We start from the raw sequence: 5,649 nt of genomic DNA on the forward strand, positions 1-5,649 counted from the left end.
GCTGGAGGCGGAGCCCGGGGCGGAGGTAGAGCCCAGGCGGAGCCCGACACACACCCTTACCCGGCTTCTCTTGGTCTCAGCCTACCACACTGAAGCTGTGACACGACCGCCGCCACCGCGCCCAGGAAGTGGGTTCCCGTCGCCGCCCTCGACGCTGCTGCCCACCAGTCCCGGGACGAGCTCAGCGTCTGTAGCCATAGCAATGGCGCTTAAGTCACGCTTGACAATGGAGGCACGCACTGCCCCCGCGCCACGCCTCGCGCAAGCCCCTCCACCACCCCACCCAAGTAGGTTCTGCCTTCTGGGTTGGGTGTTGTGAGGCCTGAAATTTCTGAAATCTTGCTATTAATTTTACAGGACAAAAGGATCTTTGAGATAAGTGTACATCAAAGCATTTCTCTCCTGTTCTCAAACCTCTTGTCTTAGCTACTTTTCTATCACTGTGCTAAGATATCATGACCACGGCTGATTATAGAAAAAACAGTTGTTTGGGTACCTAGAGTTTCAGAAGGTAAGTCCATGACCATAATGGTAAAGGACCATAGTGGCAGACAGGAATGGCAGGCAGAGAACCAGACAGAACAGTGGCTGAGAGCTTACATCCTGATCTACAAGTATGAGGCAAACAGCTGAGAATGGTGTGGGATTTAAAAAAAAAAAACCCAAAGCCCACCCACAGGAACACACCTCTTCAACAAGATCACACTTCCTAATTTTTCTAAAACAGTTCCACCAACTGGGGACCAGATTTTCAAATATATGAGATTGTAGGGGTCATTTTCATTTAAACAACTACACTCCTCAATAGCTCCCTATGTAGCCAAGAATTCAGATAAAAAATTTGAATATCCCAAAGCATCTCGGGCACTCAGATTCTTGTGAGGTTTTGCTGTTGTTGCTGCTGTTTTGTTTCTGAGACAGTTTCATATAGTCCAGGTTGACCTTCATTCCTGACCTTCCTGATGCTCCATTTACGGGCATGTGTCAACACACTTGATTTATGATCTTGTTTGTTTTGTTCTGCTGTTCAAGACAGAGTTTCCCTGTGTAGCTTTGGCTCTGTAGACCAGGATGGCCTTGAACTCACATCTGATGTGTTTGACCTCTTCTTTTTTTTTGGGGGGGGGGGCTAGGGGGAGGTATTTTTATCTTTTGCGTAGATGAGATATAAGAGTACTTTACTTGCATATATATAAGCTTACTACATGAGTGCGTTATATTCCAGGAGGTCATATGGCATCAAATTCCCTAAAACAGGCTACAGAAGATGGTCAGCCACCATGGACATGCTAGAAACGCTGTAAAAAAACAGGGAATGATTTGTTTTGTTTTAAGATTTATTTTTATTACATATACAATGTTCCATCTGTACATACACCTGAATGCCAAAAGAGGGCACCAGATTTCATTATAGATGTTTGTGAGCCACCATGTGGTTGCTGGGAATTGAACTCATGACCTATGGAAGAGCAGCTGAGTCATCTCTCCAGCCCCACAGGAGGTAATACTCATCACTGAGTCATCTCTTCAGCCCCTCTGGCTTCCTCTTTAATCTTTATTATTGTTGTTATTATTATTATAATTCCTTTCTTCTTCCCTAGTATATTCCAAACAAATTCACCTTCTTTCATTTCACCTACTGAACTAAAAGGTTCTCAACTCTCAGCCTTTGAATACATATGTTCTCTATATCTTCTGGCGTGTTACGTCCCTCTTGCTTTTCTTGAGGTTTCATAGTGGAATTTATAGTGATGTATACATTTCTATGCATGGTCTATGGGTTTGTTTATGGTGGATTACCCCAGAAGACTGTAAGCTTATAGAGAAAGAATAGTGTTTGCATGAATCATTTTTGTGTGTACAGGAATTAGCACAGTATTGGGTACCTAATTCACAAACAGTAACTATCTGGGGAAGGGCAAATAACCTTTTAAAGAGTAAATGCCTTTAACAAAGTCTTCATAATCTGACAGTAATACAGCATTCCCACCTAGAAGATGGGAGCATGTAGCATTTTAATTGTTAATGCCAGCCATTGTACCAACTGTAATAAACTTCTCCTGAAGTATTTTTTATCTTTGTTCTGTTTTTGCTGTTAGTAGGACAGTCTCTATGTCTGTTGCCTTCTCTGTGTTCTCTTTCATTTCTCCCATAACAAGTTACTTTCTGTAAGCTTTAACATCTGGCTTTATCATATGCAAAGACAATCTGTATCTATCTGTTTTGTACAGAAGCTAGGAATATATCTCAGAGGTAGAACATTTCCTTCACCTATATAAGGTAAAGAAAGAGGAGAAAGAGGAGGAGGAAGAAAAGGAACAAGAGAAGCAAAGCATTGCTTTTCATTATGCAGATGCTCTGCTTTAAATACAGGGGTTAACAGTCTTCCTGTTTCTGCCTTCCAGGTAAGATAGAAATTACAGGTACAGCAACAGTGTTACTTATTTGGTGTTAGTTTTATCCTGGTCCTTCTCCTGACATTTGCTGTATACATGTTTTATACATAGTTGGTTTTATGTACATGTTCATTTTCTGAGAAGAATCTATATTTTCATTAGGTTTTATGAGAGGTCAGGTCCTCAGAAAATGTTCTGGGCTTTGCATCTTGCCATATTTATCCCTAGGAGACCATATCCGCAAAGCTGATTGTGTCCTCTCTGTACATCATTAGATGTTATGACTTCAGGATGAATCTTGAACCTTGTTTTCAAGAGCATGCTGTAAACAAGCCCTAAGATTAACAGACATTTTATTCCTCATGAAAAAAAGATTTCATCATAAAATGACCTGTTTGAAAAGATCATCTGAGATCATTGTACAATGCACTCAGTTACTTTCATTTTATTCACCAACATTATTAGTACTATTTATTGTTTTTCATTACTTTTCTAGAGACCCAAGTATGATGACCCTGGTGTAATGGACTGTGGACACACTATTAACTAAGAAAATAAAACAACACATTCAAAACAAGCAAAACCTACAATATTGATAAAAATTAGGTTTAGATTTAGGGCCCCAAAATAATTCAGTTGAAATTTAAGGATGACATTGAAACACCATTATTCAGCCAGCTTTTCCATCATATATGTAAATATGATGAAAGGATGTACACATAAACACAACTTAAGGATTCTTGGACACACAAAAGTGGAAATTCATTAAGCAGGATTTTTTTCCTTTTTGTTTTCTTTCCAGGAAGATTTTGAACATGTTCCTTCCCGCTCCCTCCATTCCCCTACTCTCTCCTCCCCTTCACTTTCCTCCCATTCCTTTCCTTCATTGCTCAGTGTGAATTTACAAACATTGCAAGTGAATGAATGCAATTCTGCAAAAGCATTGCCAAAAGGACCCCTCCAGCCTCACTTTTAGACCTTGAACTAATACATTCTAGCTATTTTTTTCTTGCACTAGTGATTAAGTAAATTAACCTATTTTCTGGGGGGAGGGGTAGATACCCAGACATGGTGAATTCCTCATCTATCCATCTCCCCACCCTCTACTGCACCCTCCACTTAAGTCCTTTTGCTCTTTGAAGAGCACATTGACAGAAGTTCCCTGAGGAGTTTAAGTTAGCATGTGTGATTCCATTTTGAAATAAGGCACCATCTTGACCAGGAGCTGAACTCAGGTACCAGGAAATATCACAGAATGTGCACCTGACAGAATACAAAGTTAGCTCTCCAAGCAACGGCCTCCAGGAAATATGACAGAATAAATGTTTAGTAAAAAATTGAGACAATCTCCTGGGGAATTGTGATCATGTAAACGGTCACCTCTCCCTTATGGCTTCTACCCAATTCTGTAACATCAAGGCATGAACCTTCCTGCTTTCTCTCATGGAAACATGTATCCTCCTGCTTGCTGTTATGGAAACCCATCTGCTTAGAGTCTTTCCCTTTAAAAACCCTGCTCACTCAGGGCTCAAGGTCCTAGTTCTCTACTGCTGTGTCGGTGAGACTTGGGCCCCAAGTTCAGTCACTCTTGTAAAAAAGCTCTCTTGCTCTTGCATCAATTAATCTCCTGGTGGTCTCTGAGGGTTTTGTGTTCCTGGTATTACATCCCCACCTAAGGAAACCACAATCATACATGTGCTTTCTAAGATTTTCTAACAAAATTCTTGTAGTTGCCAGTCTGAGACCTCACCTAAAAAAGAATTGGCTGGGTTGGAGAGATAGCTCAGAGGTTAAAAAGCAATGACTGCTTTTCCAAAGGTCTTGAGTTCAATTCCCAGCAACCACATGGTGGCTCATGACCATCTATAATGAAATCTGGTGCCCTCTTCTGGCCTGCTATTACACATGCAGGCAGCACACTGTATAAAAAAATAAATCTAAAAATAAAAAGGAAAAGAATTGGCTTAGTTCTGAGGTGACAATTTCATAAGTGCAGTCAGGCTAATAAACCTTGTGCCAAGGTGTGCAGGTGGGCATTCTTGGCACAGACCCAGGAGCTCAATGAAACCAAGCCTTCTCCTTTTGGGTTTGGTCCATTTCCTTGTGGAAGCCACCTGTGGTTCAATACAAGAAGCTTGAGGAATTGGGGGGGTAGCTCAGTTGTTAAGAGGTGGAGAAGAAGGATCATAAATTCAAGGTCATCTTATAGCTGTTTAATTTCAGGCCAGGCTGGGCTACAGGGAACCCTGACCAAATAATAACAATAGTAATAACCACAATACATTTTGGCTGTGAGCATATTTGGCAAATCATTATTCCAAGCCAGAGCTAACCTCAGGTCACCAACTTTCCTCAGAGAGGAAGCAAGGAGGCAAAGAGGTCCAGCCCAGCAAGATTTTCTGCACACAGACCCCTCTGCAACTGAGCCTTCCCAGCCAACCATGTAGAAATGTGTGCTCCTACTAGTGACCAGAGGTGCCCCTACTTGTAGTGCTGGAAACATGGGGCAGGCAAAGTCACCAAGAAACACAGCTGTTTGGTCAATGGCCTACTAAGACCATCAAAAACAAGCAAAAGCACAAAAGAACAACACAAGAAAAGAATGTACCAGGTACAATGTGCACAAAGAGAATGGAAGAAGAAAATACCAAAACTCAGAACAGTGGCCTGTCACTCTACCGGCCATCTATCCTGTTCCATTAGTGGTGGTCTACCACCAAATCAGGCTCCACCCAAGTACACCAGAGTTTGGAATGGTGACCGCATTCAGACAGACCATAGAATAGAGCAGCAACATATCTTTTGATCTCTACCAGATCAGAGGCCAAAGCAGCAGCCAATCTCTACCAAACCAGAGACCATAGCAGCAGCCAAGCTCTGCCAGACCAGAGGCCAGAGAACATTTGCAGAGGTGCCAAGATTGGGGCTCCGTATACCTTATCCGTCCCATGGTGTCTCCTTGCCACTGTCACTGGAGCCTGTGGAGCATGGCTCAAGCCTCCTGAAATGGGAAAGAATCAAGTAAAGTGGGATAGAAGGATTCTGTTACATATCCTCAGTCAGTCCCAATTAAAAAAAAAAAAAAGGCAGCTGGCAGCAACAGACAATACAGTCAAACAAAAAGACACAAACAGCCACAACCCACTGCTTGTGCAACAGAAAACACAGGGCCAGACAACAAATCCCACTACTCATGCAGCAGAAAAACTGAAAGTAGGACATCAGTGAATCAGTGCTGCAGGAACTACCTGTC

Source organism: Meriones unguiculatus (assembly GCF_030254825.1).
Source record: "Meriones unguiculatus strain TT.TT164.6M chromosome 13 unlocalized genomic scaffold, Bangor_MerUng_6.1 Chr13_unordered_Scaffold_44, whole genome shotgun sequence".
Lineage (NCBI taxonomy): Eukaryota > Metazoa > Chordata > Mammalia > Rodentia > Muridae > Meriones > Meriones unguiculatus.